Source organism: Bos mutus, chromosome 28, assembly GCF_027580195.1.
Source record: "Bos mutus isolate GX-2022 chromosome 28, NWIPB_WYAK_1.1, whole genome shotgun sequence".
Lineage (NCBI taxonomy): Eukaryota > Metazoa > Chordata > Mammalia > Artiodactyla > Bovidae > Bos > Bos mutus.
Genome location: NC_091644.1, coordinates 10,113,040 through 10,127,755, shown reverse-complemented (window position 1 = coordinate 10,127,755; position 14,716 = coordinate 10,113,040). Strand labels below are relative to the sequence as shown.

The 14,716-nt window shown below is 39.0% G+C and overlaps 1 long non-coding RNA gene across 1 annotated transcript; it reads right to left on the bottom strand.

Annotated features, from left to right (window-relative positions):
- Positions 1–5,140: 5,140 nt before the first annotated feature.
- On the bottom strand, positions 5,141–14,635 carry LOC138986054 (uncharacterized). Its single transcript, XR_011462958.1, has 3 exons — positions 14,488–14,635; positions 13,631–13,719; positions 5,141–10,670 (listed from the first exon to the last, which is right to left on the bottom strand). It is a non-coding gene; the product is annotated as an uncharacterized lncRNA (long non-coding RNA).
- Positions 14,636–14,716: the final 81 nt, after the last annotated feature.

Genomic DNA, 14,716 nt, shown 5'->3' with positions numbered 1-14,716 from the left:
AAACAGGAGGCTGATTGTAAATGCCTCATCTGGAGCACCTAACTGTTACTCAGGAAATGCAAACAAGAGGCTAATTGTAAATGTCTAACCTATAGCCCATCTATCTCCCACGTTAACCACCTCCCCCCCATGAGAGATATGAGCCCTAATAAATCTTTATTGGGAAGATGAAGAGCAAAGGTCTGATTTCCATAACTTCTTCAAGCTGGCAAGGAACTCGTAGACTGTACCTAGTGGGGGTCACAGAGCTCTCATGCTGTCTTATTAAGTGGGCTCCAGGGTAACTTCTGTTGTTGTTCCAGCAGGGTTTCTTCCCAAGAGTGGTTGGAATCTCTGCGTCACCATTACCTTGTCTGGGAAATCGTCGTGTCCTTAGAAAGAACAAACTAGACAAGTTGATTAAAAAGATGCGTACCAAAGATCAATAAAAAAAAATTATTATAACCAGGTTCAAGCAGGAGTAAAACTAAGGTTACATTCGGTAGCAACTTTGACCCTGGTCCAGATAGAGTCAACATTTGGGTTACCCTGTTCCAAAGAATGGAGCCATTTGGCATGGTCATATACATTTTTAATGTTTTTTTCTTTTAATTAAACCAGTGCTATTGATGTAGGTACAACAGACCCAGTTAGAAGCAGTTGAAGGAGTGATAATCTGAATGTTAACAGACAACATAAATCTCATTTCTTTTTAGGAGAATGAGCCTGAAACCCAATTTGGACCTGGGCTTTAGGGAGACTTGTAGCCAGGTAGTCATTTCCAGGTTTGTCCAAGAAGTTCTAACTTTTTAATGTGGTATTAACATATAAGCCAAAGCAGTTGTCGCCATTAACAATTTTAGTGTTTTTCTAAGGATGAGAAGATGCAAGAATTTGGGCTCAAGGAAATCCTTTCATGAAAATATCTAACTATCTGAAGGCCTGTTGTGTCCATTTTTCCAGAGCACAGAGTGAGTGCCTAATTTGTGACATCCACCCTGAATTCCGCTCAGGGGATACTGAAGGTCAATATAGAGGCTCTATATTGCTATAGAGGCTGCTATGGAGGGAACCTTTAAGGTCATAGTTTGACCATGGTTTGGCAGCATTTCATGGCCATTTTGTCCCACTGTGCTGGGAGTGCTTACTCCCAGGTTTGGTGAAGGTTCCACCGATTTGGCCACTCAGTGCGGTATTCCTGGACCAGGCCCATGAGGAGCAGCAGTCCCTGGGCCATACTGTCTTACTGGCCTCCTGGTCCAGGAAAATATTCCCTCTTGTTGCTTCTTCTCCTGTCTAGAGCCACATAATTACAACCATCGATCTCATATGGAACTACATGGCGTAATTTTGTCAGTGGCTCGGTCACGCACTCGGTAATGTAAGGGGCAACACTTCTCGAAATAGGCAATGTGAAAACAGTATGGCAGTGATAGTAAAGTCCTAAGTAAGAACCTAGGAACAGCCCAGTGAATACCTAAGTTACAGGAACAGCCCAGCATATACCTAAGTTATCTGCCTTAGTCTCTTCTGTGTGTGGCAAAGTAGCCTCACTTGTGTCTGACTCTTTGCAGTTGTATGGACTCCAGCCCGCCAGGCTCCCCTGTCCCTGGGATTCTCCAAGCGAGAACACTGGTGTGGGTTGCCACGCCATCCTCCAGGGAATCTTCCCAACCAAGGAATCAAACCTGCATCTCTTAAGTGTCTTGCACCGGCAGGTGCATTCTTTACCACTAGTGCCCCCTGGGAAGCCCCTGTCCATTTTGTACTGATCCTTATTTCTTAGGGAAACTATGCGTTGGCATTGCCCATGAGGCACCAGCCTAGTTTACGAGTGTTACTAGATTGCTTATCCTTAGTATGATTTAATTGTTCTCAGCATAGAGGAGCCTTTACATTTAAATTACCATAAATCCATCCCATAATTGTGGGAGGTTTTATTCCTTGGTTGAAATTTTGTTTGTTTCTCTGATTGAACTTGAGTAATAGAGAAAAACTTATATTTATGGCCAAGATCAGAGAAGGAATTATTAATTGGTTGACTGAGGGGATCTCATCTAGTAATACCAACATGACTAGTATTCTAGTAATGAATATGACTATAATTTTATTCTTATATCTTATAATCTTATTAAGATACATTTCCTAAGAGTCAGCCAATTAGAGCCTTGGAGTGAAGAAATCAACCAAGGTAACCCAGAAGTGCTAGACTATTTAATTAGCCACAGACCCATTAGACTGATTTTTAAAACTAGCATAGGATCATGTCTATGACAGAAAATTATTTGATAAATATGCAAAGGTCAAAGAAGTGAAAAAGAAATGTTATAAAAAGTCATACAAATCAGGTCAGGACCTTTGGCAAGTTGTCTACTTCTGATGTCACCTTTTTATCCTCATGTGAGTGTAATTTTTCCTCTAAGTGTTGTTTGAAGGTGGTTTTGAGATCAGCAGTCCTCTCTATAGGTTAGTCCACTGCAGGGACCTTTTTTGAGGGGAAATTAATCCAAGAGTTACTTCCCTTCAGTTTCACTGTGTGTGAGCTAGTTAAAAGTACCTGATAAGAGTCCTTCTGTCCAGGCTGCTGATAGTGATAGCTTATACTGAACGGTGTCAGAGTCCCGATCTCTGAAGAAGACAGTTTGGCTTTGGGACCAGAGATGAGGCTTCAGGCACTCAGAGCTTTGTGTGGCAAAAGTTTTATTACTGTGAAAAAGGGGTGGAGAAAGCTTCTGACATAGACATCAGAAGGGCCCAGAGAAAGTCTTATCAAGGCCTTATATACTTTTGCAATTAGTTACCAGCAATAGAAAGGTCTTACCAGACCCACTCCTACAACATACATCTTAAGATAACAGAATTAGTCAGAAAGTTCTTAAGGAGAAACACATTCTCAAGCAAGATAATTTGTTGTTATATAACCATTAATATAACCAAACCAAACCATTAATAAGCCAAAGAAAGGCAATGCCAAAGCATGCTCAAATTACTGCACAATTGCACTCATCTCACACACCAGTAAAGTAATGCTCAAAATTCTCCAAGCCAGGCTTCAGCAATACATGAACCATGAACTTCGAGATGTTCAAGCTGGTTTTAGAAAAGCCAGAGGAACCAGAGATCAAATTGCCAACAAGAGAGTTCCAGAAAAACATCTATTTCTGCTTTATTGATCATGCCAAAGCCTTTGACTGTGTGGATCACAATAAACTGTGGAAAATTCTGAAAGAGATGGGAATACCAGACCACCTGACCTGCCTCTTGAGAAATCTGTATGCAGGTCAGGAAGCAACAGTTAGAACTGGACATGGAACAACAGACTGGTTCCAAATAGGAAAAGGAGTATGTCAAGGCTGTATATCATCACCCTGCTTATTTAACTTCTATGCAGAGTACATCATGAGAAATGCTGGGCTGGAAGAAGCACACGCTGGAATCAAGATTGCCAAGAGAAATATCAATAACTTCAGATATGCAGATGACAGCACCCTTATGGCAGAAAGTGAAGAGGAACTAAAAAGCCTCTTGATGAAAGTGAAAGAGGAGAGTGAAAAAGTTGGCTTAAAGCTCAACATTCAGAAAACAAAGAACATGGCATCTGGTCCCATCACTTCATGGCAAATAGATGGGAAACAGTGGAAACAGTGTCAGACTTTATTTTGGGGGCTCCAAAATCACTGCAGACGGTGATTGCAGCCATGAAATTAAAAGACACTTACTCCTTGGAAGGAAAGTTATGATCAACCTAGAGAGCATATTAAAAAGCAGAGACATTACTTTGTCAACAAAGGTCTGTCTAGTCACGGCTATGGTTTTTCCAGTGGTCATGTATAGATGTGAGAGTTGGACTGTGAAGAAAGCTGAGCACTGAAGAATTGTTGCTTTTGAACTGTGGTGTTGGAAAAGACTCTTGAGAGTCCCTTGGACTGCAAGGAGACCCAACCAGCCCATCCTAAAGGAGATCAGTCCTGGGTGTTCATTGGAAGGACTGATGCTGAAGCTGAAGAAAGTCCAATACTTTGGCCACCTGATGCGATGAGTTGACTCATTTGAAAAGATCCTGATGCTGGGAGGGATTGGGGGCAGGAGGAGAAGGGGACGACAGAGGATGGGATAGCTGGATGGTATCACCGACTCGATGGACATGAGTTTGGGTAAACTCTGGGAGTTGGTGGTGGACAGGGAGGCCTGGAGTGCTGCGATTCATGGGGTCACAAAGAGTCAGACACGATTCAATGACTGAACTGAACTGAAGGAAAAACTTACCCTTGAGCAAGATGTATTGATTTATTGTATAATCATTAGCTCTGGGCTTAAAGAAAGTTTGTTTTAAGGATGGTTGTCATAACAACTCAAAACATAAGAAAAAACCTTTTATGTGACTAAGACAAAGGAATAGAGGGGAAAAAAAATTGTCCTTTTCTCCTCCTGGAGAGCCCCAGACCCCTTTCTCTTCTTCTAGGGTCCTGGACTCCTTATCAACGTACCTAAGAATAAACTCTCTCAATAGTCCTTTGAATTCTTTCTTTTCCAGAATGTATAATCCTTTCGTGGCAGGTTACAAGGCATCCGATGTTCATCCAAAAATAGATTGCTGATATAAACTTTAGAAATAAACTTAAGAGTGTCCCTTAATAGATTGGTTAAACTTTTTAGCAATATAATGTAACAGCAAGAAACTAACTGGAAAGTGAGTCTTGGCAAACACAGGTCTTAATTAACAAAACCGGAATGTAATATTTAGTGAAACATAAAAAATTTTTTTTCCATTGTGAGAGCATTAATCCTGCAGCCAAGGAAGGCTTTATCCCATCAAATAAAAGGGGTTTGTCAGGCGGCCAGAAAAAACCAAGTGAATTTTTCATAACCCTAACTGATTTACAGCTATTGTTTACCCATTTTAAATTCCCTGATTTTGGAGACTGCTGCCATGCTTTAAGGACATCAGGATAGCAAAAGAGTGACAGTGAGGGGTTAATTTTTTAAATTTATTTATTTATTTTAACTGGAGGCTAATTACAATATTGTAGTGGTTTTTACCATACATTGACATGAATCAGCCATGGGTGTACATGTGTCCCCCATCTTGAACCCCCCTCCCATCTCCTTCCCCATCCCATCCCTCAGGGTCATCCCAGTGCACCAGCCCTGAGTACCCTGTCTCATAAATCAAACCCTGATGGGCAATCTGTTTCACATATGATAATATACATGTTTCAATGCTATTCTCTTAAATCATTCCACCCTTGTCTTCTCCCAAAGAGTCCAAAAGACTGTTCTTTACATCTGTGTTTCTTTTTCTGTCTCTTATATAGGGTCATCATTACCATCTTTCTAAATTCCATATATATGCATTAGTATACTGTATTGGTGTTTTTCTTTCTGACATACTTCACTCTGTATAATAGGCTCCAGTTTCATTCACCTCATTAGAACTGATTCCAATGCATTCTTTTTAATGGCTGAGTAATATTCCTTTGTGTATATGTACCACAGCTTTCTTATCCATTCATCTGCTGATGGACATCTAGGTTGCTTCCATGTCCTGGCTATTGTAAACAGTGCTGTGATGAACATTGGGGTACACGTGTCGCTTTCAATTCTGGTTTCCTCAGTGTGTATGCCCAGCAGTGGGATTGCTGGGTTGTATGGCAGTTCTATATCCAGTTTTTCAAGGACTCTCCACAATGTTCTCCATAGTGGCTGTACTAGTTTGCATTCCCACCAACAGTGTAAGAGGGTTCCCTTTTCTCCACACCCTCTCCAGCACTTATTGTTTGTAGACTTTTTGATAGCAGCCATTCTGACCAGCATGAGATGGTACCTCATTGTGTTTTTGACTTGCATTTCTCTGATAATGAGTGATGCTGAGCATCTTTTCATGTGTGTGTTAGCCATCTGTATGTCTTCTTTGGAGAAATGTCTGTTTAGTTCTTTGGCCCATTTTTTGATTGGGTCATTTATTTTTTCTGGAATTGAGCTGCAGGAAGTACTTGTATATTTTTGAGATTAATTTTTTGTCAGTTTCTTCATTTGCTATTATTTCTCTCATTCTGAAGGCTGTCTTTTCACCTTGCTTATAGTTTCCATCGTTGTGCAAAAGCTTTTAAGTTTAATTAGGTCTGATTTGTTTACTTTTGCTTTTATTTCCATTCCTCTGGGAGGTGGGTCATAGAGGATCCTGCTGTAACTTATGTCAGAGAGTGTTTTGCCTACGTTTTCCTCTAGGACTTTTATAGTTTCTGGTCCTACATTTATATTTTTAATCCATTTTCAGTTTATTTTTGTGTATGGTGTTACAAAGTGTTCTAGTTTCATTCTTTTACAAGTGGTTGACCAGTTTTTTCAGCACCACTTGTTGAAGAGATTGTCTTTTCTCCATTGTATATTCTTGCCTCCTTTGTCAAAGATAAGGTGTCCATAGGTGTGTGGATTTATCTCTGGGCTTTCTATTTTGTCCCATTGATCTATATTTCTGTCTTGTGCCAGTACCATACTGTCTTAATGACTGTAGCTTTGTAGTATAGTCTGAATCAGGCAGGTTGATTCCTCTAGTTCCGTTCTTCCTTCTCAAGATTGCTTTGGCTATTCAAAGTTTTTTTGTATTTCCATACAAATTGTCAAATTATTTGTTCTAATTCTCTGAAAAATACCGTTGGTAGCTTGATAGGGATTGCATTGAATCTATAGATTGCTTTGGGTAGTATACTCATTTTCACTATATTGATTCTTCCAATCAATGAACATGGTATATTTCTCCATCTATTAGTGTCCTCTTTGATTTCTTTCATCAGTGTTTTATAGTTTTCTATATATAGGTCTTTTGTTTCTTTAGGTAGATTTATTCCTAAGTATTTTATTCTTTTCATTGCCATGGTGAATGGAATTGTTTCCTTAATTTCTCTTTCTGTTTTCTCATTGTTAGTGTATAGAAATGCAAGGGATTTCTGTGTGTTAATTTTATATCCTGAAACTTTACTATATTCATTGATTAGCTCTAGTAATTTTCTGGTGATGTCTTTAGGGTTTTCTATGTAGAGGATCATGTCATCTGCAAACAGTGAGAGTTTTACTTCTTCTTTTCCAATCTGGATTCCTTTTATTTCTTTTTATTCTCTGACTGCTGTGGCTAAAACTTCCAAAACTATGTTGAATAGTAGTGGTGAGAGTGGGCACCTTTGTCTTGATCCTGACTTTAGGGGAAATGCATTCAATTTTTCACCATTGAGGATAATGTTTGCTATGGGTTTATCATATATGGCTTTTATTATGTTGAGATATGTTCCTTCTATGCCTACTTTCTGGAGGGTTTTTATCATAAATGGATGTTGAATTTTGTCAAATTCTTTCTCTACATCTATTGAGATAATCATACGGTTTTTATCTTTCAGTTTGTTAATTGGTGTATCACATTGATTGATTTGCAAATACTGGGTTAATTTTTGTAGAAGTAGAATAAGCTTCATCTATGTGTGCCGTAATCTCTATAGATCATTGTGAAATAATATTTACTATATCAAAGTAATAAAAGATTTTAAAAACAAATATAAATCACTTAAAGGCAAAGAAATTCACAGTCTGTTATAAAAAGCCACACTACAAGAAAACCTTGTTCTCTTAACAAAGAGAGAAAACCAGATTCCCGTTTGGTGTCAGCTTATTGTTAACTACAAAATTTGTTTACCTAGTTAATTTCAATTTAATCTTGTAAAACATATTTAAAAAATAAATCTTGTAGAAGTAATAATTTTGCAAAGGCATCAGAGATTAAACCATAGTCATCTGTAATGATAGGCTTAAGAAGACACATTTGAAATCTGATTACAATGCAATAGCTTGGTTACTGCTGTGACATATAACACTTTAAATTAGCAATTAGAATTATGACTGGTAACATTTGCCAGGATATATCAGACCTTTATGAATTTCATCTAATTGTTAAAACATCTGCATTAGTGATTACTACCACACAGCATTCACTGTGAAACAATAGTTATTCACTTAGCCTAAGTAACAGTGAAAGATTTCAAAGGCCGTTTAAATCTTAAGAAAACTTGTACCATGTACAGAACTCTTTTCTCAGTTTCCACTTTCCACAAACCTTCCTTTTACTTTCTATATCCATCAATTATCCCAGTCAGAAACAGTCATCTGTAAGTCAGACCTACTTCCTTTTTCCTTAATAAAATGTAAGAATAAAATGTAATTCCATTTCTCATATCTTATTTACCAAAAACATGCAACTTACTCTCTTTAAGCAACCATGAACTGTCCTTTATCAGCTCTCTATAGATTGTTAAACATAGATCACCCAAAGTTCTTATCTTATTTGTATTTTTTTCTTAAAAGTCTCTTCACATTGAATTACTTTCCTTGGTGACAAATTGTAACAAATATAGCATCCTATTAGTGTATATTAAACCTAAGCACAATAAAAGTATTACACAGTGTTGATGACTGAAGACATGTCTCTATTGATTAGATCAAGCAAACAGAATAGAGTTCATTTACAAATTCACTCTTGCCATCTCCTGTTAGACAACTTCCAGTTTACCTTTTTTTCATGGACCTAACAATCCAGGTTCCTATGCAATATGGTTCTTTATCACATCAGACTTTACTTCCACCACCAGACATATCCACAACCGGGGATTGTTTCTGCTTTGGCTCAGCCTCTTCATTCCTTCTGGAGCTATTTATCCACTCTTCTCCAGTAGCATATTGGGCACCTCCTGACCTGGGGAGTTCATCTTTCAGTGTCACATCTTTTTACCTTTTCATACTGTTCATAAGATTCTTAAGGCAAGAATGCTGAAGTGGTTTGCCATTCCCTTCTCCAGTGGACCAGAACTCTCCACCCCATGACCCATCAGTCTTGGGTAGCCCCTACAAGGCATGGCTCATAGTTTCATTGAGTTAGACAAGGTTGTGATCCATGTGATCAATTTCATTAGTGTTCTGTGAGTGTGGTTTTCATTCCGTCTGCCCTCTGATGGATGAGGATAAGAGGTGATGGAATTTCAGCTGAGCTATTTAAAATTCTTAAAGATGATGCTGTGAAAGTGCTTCACTCAATGTGTAAGCAAATTTGAAAAACTCAATAGTGGCCACAGGACTGGAAAATGTCAGTTTTCATTCCAAACCCAAAGAAGGGCAGTGCCAAAGAATGTTCAAACTAACACACAATTGCACTCATTTCACACGCTAGCAAGATAATATTCAAAATTCTCCATGCCATGCTTCAATAGTAGGTGAACTGAGAACTTCCAGATGTACATGCTGGACTTTAGAAAAGGCATAGGAATCACAGGTTAAACTGCTACATCTGTTGGATCATAGATAAAGCAAGATAATTCTACAAAAACATCTACTTCTGCTTCATTGACTATGCTAAAGCCTTTGACTGCGTGGATCACAACAAACTGTGAAATTCTTAAAGAGATAGGAATACCAGAGCACCTTACGTGCCTCCTAAGAAACCTGAATACAGGTCAAGAAGCAAGAGTTAGAACTGGACATGGAGCAACAGGCTGTATAAATGTATAAATTTGCACACAATTACACCTGTCCTTTTTACTTGTCCTTCCTCCTGCTGAGTCACAGAATCAGCTTTAAAATAGAAAATATTTATTTTGCATAATACTGCTACAGCAATGGCCAAAAATAACTCTTATATGCTTTTAATAATTAAGGCTGCATACCTTGTTCTAACTGAGAAGTAATTCATAAACTAATTTGGATATCTGGGAACTAGTAACATGAATAGATCCTTCTTTCTTATTTTTCTCTCCCTTTCATCCTTTTGTATACTGTTTTAAAAGGCAAAACCCTGTAAAGTGATAAAGACCCTAAGTAAATAAAAATGGTTTGAAGGAAAAAATTACACATGTAGCTTTCTTCATATATAATTCATTAAAATCTTGATTCACAGGAAAGATAAGCTAGGAGATATTCAGATTATAATTTCTTTCTTGTAGTGCTCAATTAATTGTTATACTTCTATAATTTGTGTGTGTTTAGGAGTCCAGAATTACATCTATTCCTCATGCTAAACCTATTTGACGATTGCTCCTGTTGTAGCTGTATTATTTATCCACTATAATTAGAAAAGCAAAAAGAAAAGCAACACTGCTTTCTCTTAGGAACTTTTTTTTCTCCAGGTGATATCTATATATCTAACTCTGTTATTCACCAGGGAATTATCTTGGTCTCTGACTGCTGCTGCTGTTTGCCGGTGCTACCTTCAGCTTTACCACTGTGCAAGTATCAATAAACCACGATCACTGCATGATGAACATCATATATATGTTCCCAAATTTTGCATGGTTCTCATGTAACTGTCCCTTTCACACATAACTGTCCCTTCTATTGGCAAATGATACTTTTAACAGGTAGTTGATTTTTTCTATGGGGTCAAATTTGTATATAAATAATTCGTGCAGAACTAATCTTTTTACATTTTTTATCTCCTTCTTTGTCTCCCTCCCTCCATCTGTCCATCAATCATGTTCAATGTATCAGTACTATGCTAATACTATAGGGAACAGAAAGAAGCATAAGACTTAATCTTGTCCTCAAGTACAGTTTACCACTGGGGCTTCCTTGGTGGTCCAGTGGTTAGGACTCGTGCTCGCAATGCAGTGGTCCCAGATTCCATCTCTCTTTAGGGAACTAGATCCTGCATGCCAGAACTGAAAGAAAAAAAAAAAAAAAAACCTATATTCTGCAACTAAAAAGATCCTACATGCTGCAACTAAGATCTGCAGCCAAAACAAATAAATAATTTTTTAAAGTATGGCTTACTATCGATTGAGGGGAAAAAATGTGCATATGTGCACGTAAAAGATCAACAACCAGAATGCTGTATGATATGTCACAAGTAACCAGCACAAATCATACAGTCTAGAAGATCCAAGGAAGACATCTGGGGCTGGAATGATGTGATGTGTTGACTGAGTCTGAGGAATAGTCTGATATAAAGGGAAAAGCACAGGCAATAAATTGGAAGACCAGGTGTTCACTTCCACAACCGACTATTGTAACCTGAACTTAATTTCTCTCATCTGTAAGTTGGGAACCATGATTATAATAATACTTCTCTTCTACTTCAATCTATGAATCATACAATCAAATACAATTATATAAAGATGTTCTGAAAACATTTAAAAAATTCCAACCTAAGGGTGTGTTTTAATTTTTCATCACCTACCATAGTGTCTATGTTCAAACATCACTAATAATTAAGAAATGTTAAAAGTTCAATAGGAAGAGGGGAGCAATGCTGATATATATGTTATTTAATCGGGAGAAAAAATGACAAAATAAAAGACAGGACTGTCATAAAAATATGACTTTTTTAGGTACAATCCATACTATATTATACCCATACTTAATTAAAAACTAATAACTGTTCTGAATAACGTGGGGATAATGATAGGCAATACTTACTGAGCTCTCACTATGTGCCAGGGGCTGTGCTAAGAGCTTTTTGTGTCTTGCCTAATTTAATCTTCATGACAACCCTAAGAATCTATCATCGTTGTTCCCATTTCACAGAGGGGGAAACCCTGGGTCAGAGAGATTTTCATTTGGCAAAGTCACACAGCTAGTAACAAGCACAGGGTTTGAATCTAGATCTGTCTAACTTCTAAGCCTCTATTTTTTAAAATTATTTATTTATTTTTGGCTGTGCTGTGTCTCTTCTGCTGCATGGGCTTCTCTCTAGCTGTGGCTAGAGGCTGTCTTGTTGCTCTAGGGTGAGGGTTTCAATAGTTGTGGAAGGTGGGCTCAATAGTTGTGGCTCCCTGGCTCAATAGTTGTGGCACATAGGCTCAGCAGCTCCGTGGAATGTGGGATCTTCCTAGATCAGGGATTAAACCCACGACTCCTGCATTGGCAGGTGGATTCGTATCACTGAGCCACCAGGGAAGCCCTAAGCCTGTATTGTTATCCAGTAATTTTCATAACTTTGGCACGTCACACAAAAGGCAGTGATAAAGTCAGAACCAAATTGAAGTGCTTTGATGTATTTATTAAATCAGATAAGAAGTGGATATTTAAATAATAAATTATTACAAGCAAAGGTGAAGTGAGGAATGAAGCTTTAGAAGGAAGAGAAAGGCCAGTGCATAGATGACCTAATTTGCCATGTATGACCATTTAAATTTGATTCTGTGGGTAATAAGGAGCCACAGAAGGTTTTAAGTACAGAAATGTGATCACTGCCTGCCTGGCACAGTGTTGGTGCTCCATACACACTTCATGAACAAATGAATGAATGGAATTTGCCTTTTAGAAAGACTGACCTAATGACATTGTGAAATATGGTTTGGAGGGAACTAAGACTGAAAGTAGAAAAGCTCCTGTAAAAGTCTGGGAAAAAGAAGCAGAGCTGTACTGGAGCTGACCGGCACTGGTTTGAAGAGGCAATCATGTATACTTCTTCCCAGCCTCAGGTTCAGTGACATTCAGCGGATGGTTTGAAACCAGCCCTGGTGGGGTATCTACACCACAGATCTCAGAAAACACTACAGATCAGGGCTCTCTTTTTGGAGAGCAGATTTACCAACACACCACTGGCCTGAACAAAAGCTACAGCAATGAGACAGAAGAAGAAAAAATACTTACTAGAGGGGTTAATGAAGTAGAATCAGCAATGCTTATCATCAGCTGGTTGATGGGTGAGGAGGGTCAGTGAGGGAGATCACACAATGGTTTATCATGTTATTGGGTTGCATGATTCCAACAGGATACTGGTGCCTCTTACCAAGAAGAGGAGTTCAAGATAGGCAAAAGATAGTGAATTCTGTTCAGGAAAAACTGAGGTATTTGTGAAACATGATGGTAAAGATGTCCAGAAGACAGTGGCTATATAGATGTGAGAGTAAAGGGAGAGGTATGGATTCAATATGAAATATGGGAACCATTAGGCTGTAACTGACAGTGGAAGTCAGTTGGAACTGAAACACTGGGAGTAGATGAACTTTTAAAGCAAAATAAAGGGACAGAACCCTTAAAAACGCTGTGGTAAGTCTTCAAGTTTTATAAAGTAAATATACATAAAGCCACATGCTCTTTTGTACAAAGACAGTTTGGGTAAGTAGGTAGAATTATATTTTCTGTGTAAATACTGAATTTGGAATAAAATTATCACAGCAATGTATATGAGTCTTAAAGAATATTCACATCTGATGAAAACAGATTTATAGATCAGATTTATAAGAACTTTATAGCAAGGCTTATCAAAATGACACTTTAAAACAACATAGACTTTAAATATTCAAAAAAATTTTTTATATCTATCAAACGTCTGAAAGAATAAAAACACTCTAGAAAAATGTAAAGAAAAGTTGTTGCAGAAATCAGCTAAAATGTAATTATAAGGAATTCTATCCTATACTTTTAGCTTGACATTGTAGTGTAACTGTTCATTTCTTTGCCTCTGCCACTAGACTTCATGGGCGGTGAAAAGAAGGCTGTGTTTTTTATCTAAGTTTGTGGCCTTGTACATAATGTGTACTCAGAAAATAATCAAACAAACAAAATCCAACCCTGTTTCTTCCATGACAGAGTGAGAGATTTGGACAGATGATCTAAAAGGTCCCTTTCAATACTGAGAATTTTTGAAAAGGAAGTGGTGATAGTTGCTTACCACTTAGAAGTGGGCTTGGTGGTCGCACTCAAAGGGCCAGTGAAAGACTCTCAGCTCAATATGACACTAGTAAGAATTTTCTTACAAACCTATCCAACAGAGAAAAAGCTGTTTCAGGAAGTGGCTCTTTGAAATAAATGGAACCTGAGAGCTAGAAGCGTCCTTAGATAGCTTTAGATAAGGTTATCCTAATCTTTTTTCATGCCATTGTCCACATGGAAAATGGCGGTACTGCACATCGATCAATATCTCAAGGCATAATTGTCACAGGTTCTCAGAGCTTTGGTTGGGAAATGATCTCGTCCAACATCCTCGTCTGCAGTGGGGGAAATTAAATCTTACAGCAGGGAAGTGACATTTCCAGATCAAGACGTCAATGCAAATGATGGAGCTAGAACTCTAGTCTCCGGACAGATAACTAGTCAGTCTCCTCCCCACAAAGTAAGCAGGGTTGGATGTCAAGCTTGCCAATTAGGTCAGCGATAGTCTCAGTGGATGGGCTATGGTCTGGATCTGTGTTGCTTTAAATGTGGTCCCATAACCACTGGCATCAGAGCTTGTTAAACCTTGAGGAACTTGTTAAGATAGCTGAGACATGGGACCCACACAAACACGGAATCAGGCTCTGCGGCAAGGCCCGGGAATCTGCATTTTAAGGTTAGAAACCATGATCCATCCCACCTCCTCTACGGTAATTTTGGACTACGCGCTCCGACTTGAACTGAGGGACTCTGCTGGGCGCATATCGCCCAGCAACCTGACCTCAGAGCAGCGTGGGCGGCACGGCTACCGCCGTTCTAGCCGTAAACTGTTACGTACTAGCCCTTCCAGTCGTCACAAACCAGCCAGGGCCCTACCCGTGTGAGGACACCGCCGTGCCTCCATCAGCCTCCTGGCCGGGCGGCTGAGCAGGCTGCCGGGGGGTGGGGGGGTGGGGTTGGGACAGAGGCGGCTCAGCTTCGCCCCCCTCGAGGCCAGGTCCCTCCGCAGGCTAGCCGGGTGGTAGTTTCCCTTCTCCGCCTCCGAGCGCCTTTTTCTTCGTAGTCCCGCCCACCAAGGAAGCCAGTACTGCGCCTGCGCCTTCTA